Here is a 22923-nt window from a genome sequence, read left to right as displayed (position 1 = left end):
ACAGATTAGTGTAGAAACTCTTTGGTGGACCATATGTTTGGTACGATGTGCGGAGGGCCTGTCATTGAGCAATCTATGAACACAACGTCATTAAATTAATTGTGGGTATGGCTTACTTGACGTTAAGTAATATTGAAAAACATAACAACTCGCCGTTTAGTAGTTGAAAGGCCAAACGCGTCTGTAAAGCTGTTTTGCAGTTACTTACTCCTGATTTCAATAGCCCATGCTACATTAAAACTTGTGAATCATCTTTTGTCAAAATTTGGGTTCAGTAATTTTTGATACAACAAATCCATTTTTTTCTGTAATAGTGAAACATTTGAAACCTATTTTTATTTCACAATTTATTAAACGTTTTACTCCTACTAGTCAACAATCGCCGACTTAAAGCATCGGCAGCTTTAATTTCAGATGCCTTTATAAGGACAATTTCTATATCATAATTTTGTACAGTTAACATCCAATTTTTTAAATGTCTATAGGCACACTAGTGCGTGATGATTAGACTTGGCAACGATTTTAACTCTGAGGAAGAGGGAGTGAAACTTTCCGAGGTCTAAATAGAAAGCCAGTAACTTTAGTTCCGTGGTGAAGTATTTGGTTTTGACATCGACATTAGACATCTCGAAGAGCTCGACTTGCCATGTCAATTACTCGTTCATGTCTGTCTTTTAACTAACAGAGAATGACCTTCAAACCAGTCGAGCTTGCGTCCATCTGTAGCCAAAAAAGTTGATGCAACTGTGGATGTGCTGACATTAGTTTCTCAAAAAAATTTCTTTAATGTCCAAAAACCATTGATTTTCTTGCTCATTCCAAGATCATTTAACATCGACCAGGGCTACAAAAAACTTTAGACATAAATTTACTAGTCCTTGGAATGCTTGTACATCTTTGAAATTTTTGAGGGAAGAAAACTCGTGCACCGCTAAAACCTTATTGAGCCTACTGGAATTCCTTTTTATGAAGAACGTGATCCAAAAATTTAATCTGCCCTACACTGCTAATTTTGAGTCCAAATAGGACGGGAGTATGTTGGTAAGTACGTCCCATTGGGCCAAAACGTCTTTTTTTGTGCTGAAAAAAAGTTTCAGTGGATATGATAAGCCGATCAGGATGATTTGTTTTGGAACTTCAAGGGCACCCTCTACAAAAATGTAGAATAAATACATTTAAAATAAAAAATTTGCCTACCGAGGTTTTTGGGGTTGCTGAATACGAATATAGCATTATTCATTCGAAATTCAAAGAGGTGGACCCAATATGGTGGCTAAAAAGTGTAAACGTGGGAAAAATTAAAATAAAATTTTGCCACATATTTTTGAGGTCCCTGAACACGCATCTGATATCATAATTATAATATTCAAAATGGCGAATACAATATGGTGGCCAAAAAAATAAAAATGTTACAGAAATGTACAAAATCACAATGGAAATGGAAATCACAAAAGAAATTACAATGGTGGATACTATATGGCAGCCAAAAACATTGTAAGAGTGAACAAAAATCTGTCCATGAAGATTTTGTTGGTTGCTGAATACGAATCTGACATTAATCATTGAGTATCTGGGTCAAGAAACTGCCTGTAGGATGGGAAGCCTAGAAAAGTACTGTCCAAAATCTAAGATCTTTGAAGTTACTAAATAAATTCAAGGAAAATGTAGCTCATAGAGAACTTAAAAATACATTTATTACCTCCCTACAAATTTTTCATTAAATAAATGACTACAAAGAAAAAAATTAATAAGTCTAAAAATTTAATAAGTCCAAATCTATGCTTTTTAAAACTTACATAGCTAAATTTTCGTGTAAAAGCATCTACTAATCCAAAATATGAAACATGCAAGAAGTAAATATTGTCAATAATTTACTTAGAATATTTAAAAGTTTAAATAAGAAAATAATAATCAATAAACAGTCAACGATTTCAAAGATTGATCAAGAAAAAATGTTCAAGAAAGTTCAACCATGGAAAAACTTTTAGCGATCAAGTTGTTTCTTCATTCACGGAGAAGTTTTTTACCAAGTTTTAATGCTATCAGATTTCTAAAAACAATAAATACATTGATCTCAAGTGCAACTTATTAATCAAGAATCGCAAAGGGTAATTGGAATATAGCTTGAAATTAATTTAACTATAAACTACAAATCGCATAGAGTAATTAGTTTATATGGTCTGAAATGTATTTACCCATCAAGTAAGAAGCAAGTAGGATTATTACATTTTTTAGCTTGGGATTTATTTATTTATTTAATAAGAAGTTAGTTGGGTTATTGAGTTATATAGTTTGGAGTTTAATAATTTATTAAGTAAGAAGAGTGTAGGTATACTAGATTGTACTGCTAAAGATTTATTTTTTGTTTATACGCCTTTTTCTTAAATCTTTCAAAATCAATCAGTTATCTATACTACATAACTTATAAAATGATGATTTTCACTAACTTCTAGTTTTGCATTATTAGTGTTATTGATGTTTATGGCAAGTTCCATTACTGTTTTATATTTAAAAAAAAAAAAGATTTAAAAAAAATACTATTGGGGAGAATCACGTCGACTGTCCCAGCGCCGCGGTGGACGGCCCGCGCGGTCGTCAAACACGACGTTTTTAACTCGTCGTTTTGGTGTCAAAACTTTGATAAAAAAATAATCTAAGAACATATTCTTACGTATTTTTTCCTCAGCTTTCCAGTGGTGGCATCAGTTTTTTAAAAATTTGCTCCCATAACCTCGAAAAATGCACTTGTTTGAAAAACACTTTTTATCTCCATGATCGTTAACTTTTGGAATTTTTTTGATAGTCTAGATCGAAAGATAAGACATTTTTACGTAGATATCGACAATAAAAAAAGAGGGGTTTTTCGTTTTTATAACGTATTTAAACGACGAACGAGACGATGCGAGCCACGGCGGCCAGGCCACGCGCGGCAGCAGCGCGTCCGCCGTGTGTCGTCTGCTACGGTGAGTCTGTTTGGCTATATAATATATAATGTAGTAGTGGCGATGTAAACAACAATTAGTTAACCAGGGCTTACAATAGATAAATAATAAATGTTTTGATAAAATTTATTCATATATACAACAATTTTATAATAAAGAAATAAATAATGATTAATATTGATTAAATATTAGATATTTACATAAATAAAGCAAAAAATAAAAACAAATTTGTTTTACTTCGTTCTCTTTTTCTTTTTAGGCATGGTAATCGAAGTGACACTTGTTTTACGTTCTTTCAGTTTCGGAAAAATTTCATACTGGTTACTCAAAGAAGTTTTCTTCAACATTAATTTATTATCCTTAATGGGGATAAGCGCATGATAATTCAGTGTCCCTGGAATCAGTTTTGCACTGGAAATTTCGTCTTTTAATCTCAAGGAAGTTTCTTTGTAGTCAGATTTGCTACTAAAAAAACCTTCGTTTCTTTGCAGTAAAACCTACGAAAACTTCGACTTACGATAGCACAACCTCAAGTCATAAAAATAATAAATACTAATATTTAATTAATCAATCGAAACCTGTTGCGACGTGCAAACCGTCATGGTTAGGTATATTTGTTTACATCCAGTCAGAGAGACGGTAGCAGACGGCGTGCTCCTGCCGCGCATGGCCCGGCCGCCGCGGCTCCCATCGTCTCGTTCGTCGTTTAAATACGTCATAAAAACGAAAAACCCCTCTTTTTTTATTGTCGATATCTACGTTAAAATGTCTCATCTTTCGATCTAGACTATCAAAAAAACTCCAAAAGTTAGAGATCATGGAGATAAAACGTGTTTTTCAAACAAGTGCATTTTTCGAAGTTATGGGAGCAAATTTTCGAAAAACTGATGCGACCACTGGAAAGCTGAGGAAAAAATACGTAAGAATATGTTTTTAGATTATTTTTTTATCAAAGTTTTGACACCAAAACGACGAGTTAAAAACGTCGTGTTTGACGACCGCGCGGGCCGTCCACCGCAGCGCTGCGCGCTGGGACAGTTGACGTGATTCTCCCCTATTAAGAATTGGAAAAAAATAATGGCGTAACCAGGAAATAATTATAAACATCTTGAATCTACTTTCAAATTATATTACTACATCACAACCTCAAAATAATTTAAAAATGCGATATTTTTAAAGGAAAACAAGATAGTTCAAAAATACCGATTTGTTATTCCAAGCTACTAAAACGATCACCAACATAATTTTTTGTATATTGCGGATTAATACAATTTTTTAAATAGAAATTAATGAATTTCTATACATATATTGCCAATAAATTTATAGTTATATTGCATCAACAGACAAAATTGAAGATAATTAAATTGAATGAAGACACGGCTTATGAACGCCAAGAAAAAAATATCCGAATGGCAAAAGAGAGGGGTAGGTAGTGAGAATAAGAAACCTGGCACGTTAATGATCAACTATATTAACCCTGCATACGAATGAGACTTCGTTTCAAACGTGACATGTTTTTTTTTATCATTATTATAATTACTATCATTATTATTATTATTTTTATTATTATTATTATTATTATTATTATTATTATTATTATTATTATTATTACTATTATTCTGTAGCACTATAAATTTGGCTCCTCCTAAAAAGCAATGCCCACCCCACTTACACGTCAAAAGTATTTCCTACAAAAAATATTTCCTTACGATTCAAAAATGCTCACATTATTATTATAGTTTTTACTTCTATCAGCACTCCCGGAATGTTTTAGAATAGAAATAGACCTTTTTACGTTTTAATTCTGAACAATTAATATCAAAACTTGACAAGAAACTGTAACAATTTATTTTGACTATTGTTTACTATGATTTTGCTTGTGCAAAATACATACGTACAGTCATAATCTCTTAAGGGCTATCTGTGGTGTTGAGGGCAGAAAATATAAGCAGAAAGCAAAATTGCGGGCATGGATCTGCTCTGACTATGTGATACGTGCGCTATCAAGCTGCTTGCTCTGAGTTGACGTAAGCAGCTAAACGTCCATTATTGCTATCAATTTTTATGCTAATAAGTTTTAAGCTGTCAATGATGTAATCGTGCAAGAAATTTGGAATAACGAATAAATCAAATTTGAAGACTCTTCTACCGAGCCAGACTGTACTCCTGTAACAGTACCTAGAATTTGGACATAATTGGTACATTGTTTTAAGAAGATAAAAAATGTGACGTGAAGTTAAGGTCTTCATAAGATTTGTCAACTAAGTTATAAGGCAGATTTTCATCTTTTGTATAAGTAATAAAATCTTATTTCTGTGAAACTAGGGGACTCGTGGTTCACAGCTTCTTCTAGTTTTCTGGCGCTTAGGTGTCGATTTTGGTGATTTTTCATGAATGTTTTTATAGAGATGGGTAAACTGATCCCTGGATAGCATAAGGCTTGACTACCAGAGTTGTATTAGACACGAGAATAACGCAGAGCATGAAACACTAAAAAACACAAACTTGCCAGGCAGTTAACAAAGACTTTTCCTGCTGGGAGTCTGCAGAGCAAGATTGACATGGAGGATGTAGATAATGGGACGAAAAGTCCTAGGTACTTTAATGCTGGTACAGAGGCCACTGCATTCGTGTCTAATATTCTATCTACATAGGAGAATTCCGACGATAATCATCGATTCAAATATAGAGCGGTTTACTTTGGCTTTTCGAATAGCGCGTTTTCGGCGCTTTACTTTGGCTTAAGTAATGATTTAACCATCAGACTATTTGACATATTGCCGCACCCAGTCCATAAACTTTTCTTAAAAATCAAGGATATAGCTAAGCAACATAAGGCCACGCACCGTAGCAAGAATGCACACACTTGGATTTATCATATAGCTGTTAACTTATGGGATAGGGTGTCGTCTACTGGTAAACTTTTCACTAATGACTATGATTTTATTCATGCAGATTACAAATTCAAAGTAGTAGGTCCTAATAAGTTGTGTTTACGCTTCTGGGTCTTCCAGGGCTTCTCAGCAGAGCGATTCTTGGTCGATCTTGGTGTGGAGATGCGACGCGAGAACCACACTCTATACAGCACTCATGTTAATGTGGCTTTCGTAACGTTTAAAGAGATCGCCACTGATATTTTAAAAAAGCATGACACTTTTAGTGATAAATGTGTTGGTCGCTTCTGAAAAATATCTGCACCATGGTTTGCAGATGACCTTAGGAGATCCTGCAAATGCCGTGACCAGTTATACAAGAGGCTTTGACCCACTGATAGAACCGATTGAATGGTGGAATACAGGAGGATTCAAGCAGGGCTACAGAATTTTTTTTCCAAAATGCCCTATCAAAGTGTAGTGTAAGCTCTAATTCTTGGCAAATTCGGCGCTGCTTTGAAATCGTTGTGAGTGAACCCCCTTCACCACTTCATAGTTTGTCGCCGGATCTCCTGGCTAATTTCTACTTGTCAGTAGCGTGTTGGCCTGCTTTCTGCTTAAATATAGACTGGACGTATGTAGAGGGCTGGCTTCCTGATTGTGGTTTCTCGTTTCACCCAGTCATTGAAGTGTGCCAGGCTATGCTGGACTGTAGGGCTAAAACACGGAGTATTAGTAGCGCCAATTTGCCTCTTAACTATTTCAAGAAAATAGAGCCTTTTATTGCATCCTTCTTAACCCATTTATTTAACACCTTACTGGCCTTAGTTACTTATACTAGTATGTGGAAGTTGTTTTTAGTAGTGCCACTCTCAAAGGTGTCAAATCCCAGGTCTCCTTCCGAGACTCGACCGACCATGAATCAGCCTAATTATGCAAAGGTGTTAGACTATCTGCAAGAGAGCCAGATTCATCAATATTTAGAGTCTGCATTCCTCCTACCGATATTTCAGTTTGGATTTTGTTGAGGGTACAGCACTCAGACTGCGCTCTTGTAAGTATTGGATGACATTAAGTGAAGAATGGATAAGAGCATGATGATGGTTTCGCTATTGTTCGACTTTGAGAAGGCATTTGACATTCTAGATTATCGTATTTTACTCTGGACTCTCAGTTACTTGCATTTCTCAGGGAACTCAATTCTGTTCATCCACTCCTACTGTTATGAGTGGACCTGTTTAGAGTATGGTTTTAACGGTTTTATTATAGTGTCGTTCGTAGGTCTCATAATATTAAGCTTGTGAGCATAAATGTTCTTTTTAATTTGGATGAAAAGTTCTATTGTAAATAATGTGAATAAAACTAGTTATTACATTCTTTTATTCAACTAATTTTCATTCACTTATTCTTTTAAAATTCATTTATCGGGCTTGGGTTGTCTGATCAGCAGAGCACGCTGAATTTATTTTTTGGAACAGGTCGTTCATAATCTGCTAGCAACGAGCAGTCTGCAGTACCAGCGTGACCTGCTGGTCGGGGATGAGGGGGTACGACATTTGGCTAGACGTACGGTGGATAAATTTCACAGGCATTTTACCCGAACGATTATGTGTAAGCAATCATTCACTTTCAATGCACTAAGCTTTTGAGACGAGCTCCAAAGAGCTGTCGAGAACTTTGAAACGATGGGGTCATTTGAAACTGCATTGTGTAGCTACCTGTATGCTACCAATGGATGGCCTGTATATGTGGCTGTATATTTTGGTCTTAATTTAAAATCTTGTTAGTTAAAGAAGTTAGCTATACGCCATAGGGCTTGCGTCCAAAAGTTAAAGTGAGTTTGTTCATTAAAATTAAAAACTTATACTTCGTTTCATTGGTATTCTTATAAAAGTTTGCAATGGAACATGAAATTTTTTGTAAAATTCGTTTGTTTTCCAGAATGTTGTCACCATGTTTTTATTTTAAGTTTTTTTTCAATACACTGTAATTATATTCAAGATGTTGAGCGACTACTAGCGCTACTCTGATGATTGGACTTTAAACTATATGTTTTTTTAAGTACGCATTCAAATTACGGTGACAATACTATACAAATATGGGTTTTTCTATTTCTTTAGCTAATTTAATTGATTGCAATGGTAAAGGTTCGTGCAAATACGTAGAAAGTGAAAATGTTGCTAATGCCGATCATATATTTTACTGTAGGATAGAGTCACAGTCTTTATGTTTGGTATCCACTGAGTTGTATGGACTGCCTCACCAGTTAAAAGTAAAAATAAAAAGCAATGGATTGAAAATAACTTTAAATTGTTATTGCACTTGTCCCATTGGCTCAAGAGAAAAGTGTAAACACACTGTTGGTGCACTTATTTGTTTAACAAGGTTAGGAAAATAAAATGTTTTATAAACACTGGTAAACATACAACGGGCATTCCCGAAAAATGAATTACACTCTATTTATTATTAGAAACCGAACGTCGCAAATCGAGGTAGCATCATGTACTGATCTGAAGAAAACATGAGGCCAAAGTTGTGCCAACAAGTGTTGCAAAAGCAACGTATGAAGCTATACCTAAAAAAAATTTTTGCCATGGCCAGATTAAAATAAGCAAATACAAATTGCCTCATTTGCAACACCAGAAATTGGATGAAGCTAGAAAAATTTTATATGTAGGTATTTTTTTATGCATTATCATAACAAATGTGGTACTGCAGTTAAAATAAGATAAATAAAATTTACAGAAAATTCAAAAAGCTTGATAAGGCAGTTGAAAACAGGGTACGGATGCTTGAACAATTTTTCTCAAGCTTCAGATAGCAAGACTTGTTCGATTTCATTCTTGACGAATGAAGATTGTAGGATAATCTTGTCATCATCAATTTATTTTCAAATGAAAAGTCAGTCTATTCTTTTTGCCATCCGTGCCTTACCTTAAAAGTACCTTGAAGTGTATAGATACTGTGATTTGGATCAGGTAAATAAAAACTTTTAATGTGAGCATGTATGCTGAGATGTAAACAGAGCAATACAATTAAACTGGCAAACAAGAAATCAAAGTGGGAAGTTATGGAAATCTGAAAGGAAAAAAGGAGTAACAGCTAGTACTGCTTATCAGTTTACAATGTATATAAATAATAAAAAGCTAGACTGGGAAAGTAAAGCTTTAAAGTACATTGAAAACTCGTTTTAAGGAAATGACAGAACACTTTATAGAATTTATTTTGAGAACAATGCCAGATCTTGTATGAAAGGCAAACTAAGCACTTTGTTACCTGCTCCGGTATAATTATAAATCCACTTATTTCATGGCTATCTTACACATCCGAGGGCTTGCTTGCAAAAAGTCAGATCATTGAACTTAAATACCTTATAAAAGGGAAAACATCAAGTGCCGAAGATGTTGTAAAGTCACACAAGTGGGTACAATTTTAAAATGGATGATAATATTTAAAAATAAACCAGTGGACAATGAGTGCTTGAGTACCCAAGTATAAAGTTATACTTCTATGAAACTATATGGCAAAAAATATAATTATGAGTATAAAAATATATCCAATGAAACAATATTGAATACGAAGGAGGTACAATTACCGTAGGAATGAGTATACCTAGGTTAAATGGGTGTATTTTCAACAAATATTTTATAAGTTAACGATTACAAACAGTATGTTACAGCATAATACAATTAAAATAATACATCGGCTGGCCAGTACGAAATTGCGCTTTCATCAAATTTTCCGATGGTTTCCAAACAACTTCTTACTGCCTACGCTGATTACATCTGTAACGTCGCGCTCACATCTATCACATACGCTCCCGCACTTACTCCTAGTCCCTATTTAATACTCAAAATATAATTGTATCTAGAAAATTAAGAAAAACCATCCTATAGTATCGCTTTCTTCAATAGTATACTAAAAATAGCAAATACCCAAAAAATTATATCTCTTTTGACTGTACTGTCATTTTATACATGTTTAATTTCAAAAATCGCAATTTAATATGTAACCTTATAAAAAAGCCACCAAAAATAGTATTTATATGATCTGTAGACATCTTCCAATGTTCGGGGTACAAAATATTACTTTTAGATAAATCTATAAAATTTTCAAATAGATCCACAAGATGGTTTTTAAATAAATTTAGAAAGAGGGCAGTAAGTATGCAGAAAAGCATGTATGTGAGTACATTGACATGAGGAAAACAATTGCTAGCTTTACTGCACACATTAGCATTCCTCTCACTTCTCTGAACTTTTCCCCCACTAACTAGGTGAAGAACGTCCTTAAGTTAACAAATAACCTTAATCACGAATAGAAATTGTGAAAGAATAAAACATAATGATAATCAATTATTGGATAAGTACAATACAGAAAATTTTTTTTTTAATTTTTGAAGATTTTGATGAAGTATGAAAAATTTTATGAATAATTCTCTATTTATTGTAAAAATAACGAATTAATTATATAGGAACCAATTGTTCTGAATACATAGGAGAGCTGCGCTGCTAAAATATACTAATTTGTAGTTTTTGAAAAAAACATTTGAATGTAAGAGTTAATTTATTATATATATTATATAAATTAGTTTATTATAGTTTATTTATTAATTTAATCTATAATCAATCCAAATGAATGAATTTACAGTCAATACAAATTAATGAGAGCCTCAACTAGAGAACACAAAATAAAGGGTTAAAATCTCTTTGGAAACTGTTTTTTGTTGTTGTTTAGAGTTGGTTGAAAGAAAAAGAAACAAAATTCATAAAATTTAAAATGTGTGGTTTGGTGTGGTGTCATTATGTGGTGCAGAGAGAGCCAGATAGGGACACGGAGGAAGAGTCGGAGGGGAGAGAATCAAGCAAAATCCACTTCCGTCGCACTTTTTCTCAAGGCCAATAAATCAGTACATATTTTATCATATAACAACAACAGTACATATTTCATCTACGTATGGCATTAGTTGCCAGGGTTTTTTTATTTTAAAATATTAAAAACTTTAATCCTCTGAATGGTTCGCTCAACGTTCACTCTAGGTTTCGCAATGGCATTTGTTAACACTACATCCTTAGGCATCATTTGTTTCTTTTTTTTTAATTTTAGTGGCATTATCATCTTGATATTACTTTATAGGTACTTAAGATCAATATCAAAGCCTTTGCCAAACATAACTGCTCGTAGGTTCCAATTTTTCCGAAATTTTTGTATTGTTAAAAAAAATGTTTTTATCAGATGCCCTTTCACTCAAAGTATTACTTAAATAAATCACTGAACCATTTAGTGTTATTGCAATTTATGATCTAACGGTCTCACAACTTTATTAATAAAACTATAATTAAAATCGACACTGTAATCGTTTTGGTTTTTCGATGGGTATCTCTGTGTGGTCAAGTACTGCACATATTTTTGAAAACGGAGCAAAGTAACGTGGCATACTTCTTTTTTCTTCTTTCGATGGTTAATAAATATACCCTTGTAACATATCAGATAGAAAGCACATCATATACAGAAAATTATTAGCACAACTTTGTATGCTTCAATGTAAAAGAAATGCCAAATACCTAAATGACAAATGTTATTGCAGTATTTACATGCATAACACAATTCTTTCTTCAATTGTATTCACAAACTTCTTTACACTTTATCGATTTTCGCATGCACTCAAGGCTTAACTTAAATTTTTCGGTAAATAAGAAATCATTCCAGTAAAAGCAAGCAAATCTTCATCGTTCCTTATCAAAATTAGTAGATTATGTTTAGTTTTTTTACTTCTTCAGTATACGTACACATATTTTTATCTATTTCTTGTAGAATATTCTCATTATTTTCACTGTCAGTTACCCATCGAACATCACCTTTAATATCGATGTCATCAGGTACATAACCATTGGACGTATTCTTTTGTTTACATCAACAGATTCAGAACTTCTTTGCACTCTCCCAAATTACGATGATAATACTCGATGAGATAAAAGGTAGAATCCTCTCTAGGAACCATAGTATGTACATCACTAATAATTGATTTTGCATCAGCAACATGTACTCCAGGAGTTCTAAGCTGAGTACCAACAGCAGCATTAATCAATTTTGACTGAGTTTTTTGTGCAGTTAAAACATGTTTTTCTTTCTGTACAGATATTCTGCTTATACCTGCAGACTTTATCAAAGACTTGTAAAACATATACGTGATACAATTATCAGTTTATTACATTTCTTTTTTTATTGAATAAGTACTTGCTAAAATCATTTTTCCTTTTCCAATATACGTGGTATGTATCTTGGATTCTTTGGTGAAGAGATTGAGGGATGAAACAGCTGTTTTTTTTTAAAGCTTTCATGCTTCGTTACAACTACAAATAAAAACATTCATTTAAGCAATTACAATTATTAACAACATAACTATTCTGCTTACTTTTAATTAAGTTCAATCACGAACCTCAAAAGTAATCGTCTTTCCTAAAATGTGCACTGCAAACGAATGTTTTTCTTGTAATTGTACAGGTTAAATTACAGATTTCAATTCATAATTGCCAAGATTTTTCCATTCGAGCCAATAAGTGAGAACGTAATCCATCTGTAGATGATTTATTGGAAGAAGCAGGCACAGAACAGACAAATACTGGCTTCCTGAAGCTTATTTTTATGAATTTGCACTGCTTATGTACTTAGGTTGGTTAAAAAAATTATAACTCATTAGCGCTATACCGCCACAATGTGAACGTATACTTTGGAAAACATACAGTTCTCAGTCCAACTATCAGTGCAGTGCTAGTAGTCGCTCAACACCTCGAATATTGTTGCCATACGATCTCAGGACCGTGGCATAAATAAGTCAGTTTCTAATCTAATCTCTTCTTCTCTCTCTCTTCTAGAAAAGATTTTTTATCATCAGAGAAGACCAACATAAAAAATGTGAGTCTCAAAATAATAGAACTCCATAAAAAAGGTGCCATAGAGTGATGTGAAAGTGCCAAAGTAGATTTAAAAGACACATGTTACGTAATCCGTATTGTCAAGAGACATAACAAATATCTAAGATTTTATTTACATAAGAAACTTTTTGAATTCTTTATTCTCTCTTCTAATTAACGCTGCAGTTCATTTATTTTCTCCGAACTCTGAAACTAGCATTTTCGTATTAAAAAATACGAGGCAATGTATTGATTATTTTTATAAGTGACACACTCTTAAGGGAGTTTGGTCGCTCCTGCGGGAAGGTGAAGTGGAGTACGTGTAGGTGCATAAGGTGCCGTGATAAAGTCTGTTGTACTATCCTAGCCCAAAAACGTCTGCTCTCTTCACTTCCGAAAAATACATTTGTGTTCAACTCGCCAGCACTCGTCAATATTTAAATACTAAGCTTTAAAAAAATCACAAAATGTTCTTCAAGGTATCAAGTATCTCATGGTATTCATAATAAGTATTCGTAAAAAGCTTTAATACTTTTTGTATAGGAGATACAAAATAAGGAGTAAGTGGCAGAGTCAATCTGATCTTCTGTTGATAAAGGTGTGCTATGAATTTTTGAAAGTAAAGATTAAAATGATGTACCATTAAATTACAAGGTCTCATTAAGGCCTACACCAAGTTTTAGAACAAAATTATGAGTAGAATGACTTCTAGAAGTGATTTTTTGAAAAGATATCATGCCACGTAGAAAGTCAAGCTGATGGCAGACAGTGTACTCAGTACATCCTCATCTCCCGCATGAATGTAGCATACGAGCTGGAAACAAATTTGTTAACGTTTGTGCAAGTATCTCCATAACTGCACACGCGATTTTGTTGCAACTTTGCATGTATATCAATAAAGTTATCATAAGTAACATATCAGTTTTTCAAAACATTCTCATCGTTACATCAAGCGTAATAGGTATTTTTCTACAACTTTCTTGTTAACTTACATTTTAGTCCATCTTAAAGACGACGAAAAAGAGAAACTTCATGCATGTTTTTCTCAAAATCTGTAGATGCAATTGTGTTCTAATTTAGTAACAATATCAATACAATATTTCTTTACAACATACATTTTTTTTAAAACGTTTTATCGTTAAGTAAATTGTGCCCCAACTCCCTTTATACTTGGAGTTTATGATTAATAAAAAAAGAACTTGCTCTTACCATTTAGGTAATATATTTTCTCAACACCCTGGACGAAGACTATGTCCTACTTTGAATCCTGGATAGAGTATTTGCCCTTTTCCTAAGCCCTGACAAAAAATATACCTTTTGCTTTAGTATGAACGAAGACTATGTCGTTTTGTGATCCTGGACGGAGATTACGACCTCTTTCGGAGATCAGACCAAGACTATGCCCTTTTTTGAGTCCAAACGAAGAATGTGTCCTTTTTTATTGAGCTTTGAGTCAAGTTCATATTTTTTTATATTTGTGTTGTGGAGTATATATGACCAGCGGTCCCTTCGTCTCGGCTTCGCCTGAGACTTACTAAATGGAACATCGTAGTATGTTGGCATATACTCTGAAACGTTTTCAGTTAAAAATTCAACATCCATTCCTGACACTTTTCAAAACAAACATCTTCTTACTAAAAACATGCTTTTTCGGAATCCATACAGTTTACTTGGTCACATAAGGGGCTGTTGTTTTTTAGTTTCTCCTGTATGTTTAACGAAAAGGATTATTTTGTCAAGCTGTAAAGATTTAAAACTCACAAAAAATAAACATTTCAAAATTAATTACCACAGCAACAAAATCCTGGAACCTTATCCCTACATTTTTTATTGACACAAAAAAACAAATACATATTCTACCTATTATAAAATTTGGAAGATTTAAGAGATTACTGTGAGGGTTATAATGTGAAGCTAAACCCTCACTTAATATATTTTTTAATTGTTGACTTTGATTCTTACTCTCAATAAAAGTTCTGCATCAGTTTCTTGACGCCTACAATTTAAAACATTAGATGCATTTAAAATTTTCCTTTCAATTTTCCCTCTTGTAACTTTTGGCATGGTTAAGACTTTTATGATCCCTAAAGACTGTTTTTGTCAACTTTACCAAGTTCTAATGTATTTATTGGCAAGGTAGTTTGATGAATGATGGCCCTAAAAAGGACCGTTGAGCTTCTTAAGTAAACGTTTTCTTGACTAAAGTTTCCAGCAAATGTGACTGTATCTATAAATCAGGGTAATTTTCTCTAGCCTGTTATTGTAGTACCAGACTAATCGAGAGGAAAACTTTAACGTCTGAAGCGTTCAAGCTAGCTCTAGAGCTCTTTCCTAACGTCTCCTGGTATGACGCTGAAGACGTTGGTGTCTTAAAGCATCTTCTTGTTTTGATGACTTAGTTGTTTTGGTGATCTTAGGTGAAAAGATCAAAGTGGTTTATGATGCTTGCCTATAGGATACTGTCCCGTTTGCTAAAGTTTATTGTTCTTTCATGGCTATTAGGTTGGCCCAGCGCAGACCTCAGAGAAGATCGGTTATTCCTGGTTTAATGCTTAGAGTCGAGAGAGTAATATAGGGTTGTGAGGGTCTGGGGTTCCCAGCCTTACGACGAACAACTCCGCTCGTGACGTCTGCCAGTGAATGACTGACTTGTGTTAATCGTAGCCGTCTTTATATAGTCTTTGAGTTTATGAAATTTTTCTAGAAATGGTAGTAAAAATGTATTTATTGGCAAGGTAGTTTAACGTTAGGTGGCCCTTAACAGAACCGATAAGAATTATGGTTAAGTAGGGAACGTAAATACTTACGATAGCCCTAAAAAGAGCCAGTGTCCATACTTCCAGCTATTTTTATTATTATTCTTGATAATAGAGCCAGCTATCGGTAGGTTGACTCTCATCCTCGAAGTCTTAGCGTACGGAGACCGTGCTAGTGGGAGGTACGCCGCTGACCAACTCATATCTCGTCTTTTGATGGTTCCCCGGATAACTAACCGCTTATTTTACGTCGGAAAAGTGGGCCTGGAGAATATTTTCTTTGTGAGTATGCTGTTCGGATGACCGCTAAAAATGAGACCAAGGTAGCTGCCCGAAGTTTCCAGGAATGTTTTTTCTCGCTTGCTATTGTAGCAAAATCTGCTCTGGTAGCCCCAGGATGGTTGGAAGAATGTCTAGGAAACCCTTAAATGCTAGAGGAGATTGTGCTCTGGCTAGACACTTCTCCTAGTATTTCGTCAGAGACGTGAGCATTTAGGACACCTTTTTATTGGTGGCACTCGTCAATCTTGGTGGTTTGGGATGGAGTTTGACGTAAGTCGTTAGTACATGAGAGAACAGTTTTTTCAGTAGCCAGGATACCCAGCTGCATGACTCCCAGATTTATGCTTCATGCACTGCGAGAGATAAAGATTGGTACTTTTCTCAGGGATATAATAACCAGACTTACTTAATTCTATTGCAGGTAGCTTGAATTTCACTTCTATGATACCTAGTGAATTCTACTGAACTGAAGTAAACAGCTAAAGTATTTTTAAAAAATCTTGAGCTTATTTATAACTACTGTTGTTAATTTTTAAAGATAAATACTATACTAACACTATCCAGGAAGTATCAAGAATCAGTGTGCGAAATTTCAGCCAAATCGGTTGAGTAGTTTTTTCGATTAGCGATAAAAATAACACAGGGCATAAAAAAAAAGATGTTAGTACTTTTGACCAAACATACTTTTTCTGATGTATTTATGGATGCTGAATCCGGATCTGCAATATAAAAAAAGCTTTCCACAAGATATTTTTAGGTTTATGAGAAAAAAATCTTGCTATATGAGGGTTTTTCGAAATTTAAAAATAAAATGAGTAAAAATAATATTATTTTGACTTCAGAATTACATTTGACATAAAAAAGTACATCAAAAATGTTATGGTTTTTTTTCATTTTTCAGTCCACTATCCGGCGTTAAAATGACTAAAAAACCGTGAAAAGTCAAAATTTGCTTAAAATTTAGTTAAAATGAGATTAAAAATCAGTTTTACGCTTTTGAATGAGTTTATATGGATTAAAAATAGTAAACTAGGAATTTTTGTGGTCGATAACCACGAATCTCTGCCAGATTTTTTAAAAATCACTCCTAGAAGACGTTAATAAGTAAAATATGGAATAAATTTTGTGATTTTCTTAAAAACTGCTGTTTGAAATACCGTTTTAAAGTTTTTTTACGACTTGGTATGTAGAAACAAGATTAACTTAGAATGTTAAGTATATATTCAGCTTAAAATTGATCATCAGTGACTTGAACAAGCTTGCGGTAAGGTATTGTGGTTATTTGTAAGATATTGTCGTACTAAATTGATTTTCGCTTACGTACACATTTTTCATCGAAGCATAAATATAAAGGGTTTCTGCCACGTTTTTGTCCCCTTCTTAAAGTCACATTTTTTTTCATTATCCAGCAGTAATCTGCTAACATATTTATTCCCCATTTTTCTTGAAATCTGTGTTCAAAATCTTTTAAGTCTTGGTAAAACCTTCCACTTTGCTCTTCACTACAGCCACCGTTATTTTCAGGTAATTTATCAATATGTTAATCAAGAAAATGAGTTTTTAAGTTCATTAGGCAGCCTTATCTCTGGAAGTTGCGTACGATTTTTTTTCACAATATTTATGTAATCCACGTCTTTTGTGCTACCAAAAAATTATGTTGACACCTCCCTAAAGCTTGACCATGCCGCTTTCTCGACATCATTCATAGTTGTATCAAAGTTTCGATCTCTTAATAAAGTACAAATTTCAGGACCGTCAAAAGTTGCTTCCTTTAATTTAGCATCTGATTTCTGATAAAACACTTTTTCTACTTATTTAAAACATTGGCCATCTTTATCTCATGCCTTGATTAATTGTTTCATCAAACCAAATTTTATATGGAGAGGAGGTATCAAAATTTTTGACGGATCCCCAAGGGGTTCTTTAAAAATATTGTGTTTTCTGGGTTTAAATGATTTTCTTGATGGCCACATTTTTTTCTATAGTGATTTGTTTGGTCTCAACTACCGAACATACACAACTAACATGGGTACTTTGTGACTCCAGATTGTTGTCTAAGTACCATAAATAGAATTTTTAAGTTCCCACATATTTTCCAGTTGTGGTCCTTGTATTTTATTTCCGTCAAGAGCAATTCAAGATTATACCATTTTTCTTGAAGTACAGTTTAATATGCTAACGGTATAAGAGTATACTTGTTTGTGATGTAAAGAAGAACAGCTTTAAGGCTGCGCTTTGATGAATCAATGAATAATCGCTAATTTTCAGATTTGTAAACGTTTGGTTTAAATTCATCTATAAGTCTTTTTACATCAGTGCAGTACATACTGGATTTGAATCTTCTTCAAAATATTTACGGAAATTTTCCTCTCAATTACGGTATGTGCTAACTTTTGTACCTTTTGTCAACATATTTCTTCTCTTTAATTCTGATGCTAGTAATTCTGAGTGTTCTTTGGATAAGCCAATTCTTCTTATTAAATCATGGAGACTTTTTTGATTAAATTTTTAAACATTTTGCTCTGTACTAACAAAAACATACTCTTCTTTGGTGTTCAGAGCGTTGAGATGCCACAAAAAGTATTTCTGGAAGCCTACGAGAATAAAAAGTCATGAGATAGTTTGACAAATCGGATAAAGGATTAAAATTTGATGAAAAACAAACCAGAACACAACTTTCGATGTAGTTTTTTTTGTAAAATATTATTCTGAAGTCAAAATAAAATTATTTTCACTTTTTTTATTTTTTTTTTTTGAAAAACCCACATAAATCAAGGTTTTTTTTCTTATAAACCTCAAAACATCTTGTGGAAGGTTTTTTTTTTATTGCAGATCCAGATTTAGCATTCATAAATAGGTCAGAAAAAGTATGTCTGGTCAAAAGTACTGACATCTCTTTTTTTGTGGCCCTGTGTAATTTTAGCAACTTTGATTTATATATTAGTAAGATTTGGATACACCCAGATTGTATACAAAATGAACTCATGTGACATTATCACTGGATTACAAACAATGCTGTTAGCTTAACACTCTTAATCCAAGTGCTTCGTTGATAAAATTAATTGCCCTAAGTAAACAGCTAGTAAACCGAGAAATTCCTCCAAATTTATCAAAATCTCGTTAAGGAAGTGCACTGATATTATTGTGATGCTTTTAAGAAAATTGTTTAAAACTTTTTCTACGCTATTAACGTTATTTTTTATTTTCGTGAGTATGTATGAAAATTATGTTGCACCTATACATGCATATGCACTCATATGCACTTTTCTGCATGCCAAGCAAGTCCAACCTACTATTTAAATTTATAATTGGTGCCTCTATTATAGAGCGTGGAGTGCATTAAAAAGGCAAACATGTAATAGTAAGAAAAATGGAGGTTATCTTTTTGCCCCCGGTCGCTAGCTGGAACTTATCAGTGTGGCGTGCTACCGATCTAGCCACAGACGAACACAACTAACACTTGCACTGATTAAATTGTTATTAAGTATTAGTGAAAATAAGAATATCACTACAAAGCTAATTGCTTCTTCTAAGTTGAACTTGTCTTTGTAGTTTTTTAAAATTTCTCTATGCAAATGTTGAACTTTTTGAACTGTTAAAAGTGGCCGTTGGGGTTGGGCGACTTCGAGTGGGGAAGCACGGTTATAAGAGATCAGAGTCACTCTCGAGTGACTCGAGCCGTCCCTTTAAGTCGAACAACGATGGTGGCACTGCTTCCGATGTTGTTGGCGTTGTGGTTCCGTTTGATGCATTGGAATCCAACTCATCGAAGAGGTGCGGCGATTGAGCGGTAATTCGTAGAGGCCTCGACGAGTTGGTCGCCAGGTTGACTAGTGGGTGTCTAGTTTCTTTTTTTTTAGGTTCGAGGGAAAAGAAAGTATAGACAAGTGTTTTATATTGGTACTGTCATGTTTATTGAATATGTACTTAATCAATTAAGTGGCTTAGGAGGTATGCATTACACGTATTTTCATATCTCGGATCGATACAATCAGTCGTCACACAGTCCGTCTTATATACTTTACGTTGCTTTCTTATTTGCGATTTTCGCTAAAGACTAGTGGTCGCCACCTGGCGAGCGATAGGGGGTACTATCGAATACTAAGTTGGAAGTCAGAGCTGCGCGCGAAATTTCAAAATTCAAATTTATCTAGAAACGATCTAATTGAAGAAAAATGATTATTTTAATATACAATAATTAATAAAATAATGCCCCGGATGGTAACAGAACATAGAAGTTTGATTGACAGTAAAAGTCCTAAAGAAGTCTTATATACTACTTTCAAAAATCGTTATGCATAAAATAAAAGAAATTCCTGAATAAGATTTCTGGATTATTTACTATAAAATTTTGAACGAGACAAGCAGATATAAAAAAGCCAGAATGCAGGTCCTCACAATTATGGTCACTGTTATTTGTTCATTTTGAAACAATTTCTAGATTATTTTCAATATTTACGGGTCAATCGCAGAAAGTGACAAAGATATTGTTGGTTGAGTTAATTTCCTTTCATTTCATTGTGTACTCTTTGTATAGAAAGGTTTTTGCTAATTCCAGATCAACTTCCGTTTATTTTTGGAAAAAGTATGCTCTTTGCTCTTGTCCACTAATGTCAAATGCTTCTGTTAAGATAATAGGTGCGTAGTAATGTTAGTTAAAAGTAGCCTTCTTCACCACTGTGAGGTCTGACTTCACTTGTGGCATGATTTAAAGTGGCAAAGTTTTTATATACTTCTGCAGGGCTTGTACTTGATCGCTTCTTCGAATAAAAAACTTGAACTCTTGACTTTAATTTATTATTCGACGATACATATTTCAGGCATGGTCTTACGACTATGATGAAATGTTTTTGAAGAATTTAATCTAATGCACTTTTTTTTTGTTTAAGGGAGAAAATTAATTAAACTACAATGAATACGTATTAAAATCATAGAATGTATGCCTGGTTCCGAGATTCAGCTCTCATCACTTTCAACAGGTGATCCACCACGTTTTCTTGTAGCTCTCGAATTTGTTTTAAGAGATTAACGTCTTGTTAGAGCCTTAGTGGTTGTTTTAACTTGGGATGGTTAGACTATCCTTTCTTGGCTTTCATTTTAGTCCTCTTGAGATCGGTACAGCTACCATAACAGGCGTAAACGATACTTAACATGTTGATGACACCTCCCAAGTAGCATTAATAGAAATTGGGTGGGCCTCATTTGCAGTTCATGCTGTCTCTTTTTGTCTCTCTTTTGCCTTTCCATTTGATTCTGTACAGCGCTACCAGTAGTGCAAGCAAAGCTGTTTTCTACCCTTCTCTGATGGAGAGTTTTTAGTGTGGGCTCAGATAGCCTATTGAATTCGTAGTTAAAAGTACGTACCGTCAAAAGAGATATATAATGAGTAAGGTGTACTGTATAAAATCTCTACTTTCAGTAGATGCAGATATTGGAATAATTAAAAAAGTGATGAATTTATGAGCCAACTTCAATTTTGGGTTTATTTAAATTCCTTATCATCATAACTGTACAGCCACAGCCTTAGTTTACTCTCTGCCGTTTAAAATAATTACCAATTCAATTGATGAATTGATTTATGTATACCTTAATTTGGCTTTACTTGAGCTAGTACGTGTTTTCATTATTAAGTGTAATAATGATATTATTGGTAAATTGTTTTTTTAATTTAATTTATACGTTTTGAGTTAGTTAACACAGTACTAAGAAAAAAAATCACGGTTCATTATACATATTTGAGACAAAGATAAATTTGGACTTCTTTTAAATGGTGTTTAAAATTTTTCTTCCTCTGTGTACGCTAAGTATAACTTTCTCTCAAGTTTTTCATTTATATTGCATCACTGTTGTTTTTTAATATGTCTCAGCAACCTTTTTCTGTCTGCATCTATTGGTGATAATGCAATACACCTTTTAGCGGTTTCATCTAATTAAAAGACATCCACAAATATATCGAAAAATCTAGCATTTACACAGACAGCTAAAGTGGGAGTATCCAAATTATTGTTTATGTAAATCAGGTTTTTTAGCTGCTAAAAATTATTAAACTCTTTTGGTTTTATCTATTCACCCCAATTTTCTATATTTTGTTGAAGATATTTAAGCCTGAGGTTTCACTTAGTAGCCTGGAGACATAACACGAAAGGTCAGAAAAGGAGCACTCAGGTGAGAACTAGGTATATGATTGAATTAACGGTTAAATAGCTTCTTGGCTGTCGTTGCTGCAAACAAGCTATGATTTTGGGAATTGTCGTTAAGCTAGTTGCTTGGCCATCAGAATTAAGACCTCTGCCACGCTAGTTACCCATAAATTTTAGAATTTTTCTTATTTATACTGAGGCGTTATATCGTGGTGATCTGCATTTATACCAATGGCATGGATATTAGCCATAAATTTTCCTTATTTTCTTAATTTGTAGTTAAGCTAGTTATACGGCCATCAGAATTTTGCTGTTTGTAGTAATCTGAAATAGCGCCACCTGCACGGAAAGAAGGAGGTGATGCTAGATAACACGACTACATAGCCTGCTATAGGCTGCAAACTATGTTAATTTTTTTTTGTATTTTTAATGTTTTTTTGATTTTTGAAGTCTGGATTTTTAATGTTATGAATTTGTTTTGAGCAGAAAATAATTTTTTGATACATTATTTTTTTGTTTATTTTTTTTAACTATAAAGTAATAGTTTTTATTTGTTGAGAACAAATTGCTAACACTAAAAACTGATACTTCAAGTATTGAAAATGCGTTAAAAATACAAAAAACAATTAACAAAGTTTGTAGCCCATAACAGGCTATGTAATCGTGTTATCCAGCATCGCCTCCTTTTTCCCTTGCAGGTGGCGCTGTTTCAGATTACTGTACATAGCGAATGAGAGTGCAAACAGATAAAGGTGCTGAGGGCGATTGTCGAGCCTTGGCTAAATATTTAAATAAAAACGTACTGATCCAGGCATTCACTCATTTGATCATTGAATATTATCAGATGATATTTGAATATTAATATTATCAAAGCGTAAAGAGGAAAGGAAAGAGAGACTAGCTTTTGTGTCATCATCTTCTTTTGTCTTTCCTTACACATGCGTGGTAAAGAGCTAGCTCTGATGCTTGGTATATTTGTATTTACATACACACAGCATTAATTCTGATTTAAAACG

At 33.7% G+C, this 22923-nt stretch overlaps 1 protein-coding gene across 1 annotated transcript in view; it reads left to right on the top strand.

Annotated features, from left to right (window-relative positions):
* Positions 1-22923, top strand: part of L2HGDH (L-2-hydroxyglutarate dehydrogenase) — a 294884-nt gene that overhangs the window by 163815 nt on the left and 108146 nt on the right. The gene's annotated exons all lie outside the window — the stretch shown is intronic.

Source organism: Copidosoma floridanum, unplaced genomic scaffold (genome assembly GCF_036245765.1).
Source record: "Copidosoma floridanum isolate Cflo_tuat_1 unplaced genomic scaffold, Cflo_Japanese_pri ptg000030l, whole genome shotgun sequence".
Classification (NCBI taxonomy): domain Eukaryota; kingdom Metazoa; phylum Arthropoda; class Insecta; order Hymenoptera; family Encyrtidae; genus Copidosoma; species Copidosoma floridanum.
The sequence above is the reverse complement of the archived record's forward strand: the minus strand, read 5'-3'. Positions and strand labels throughout refer to the sequence as shown.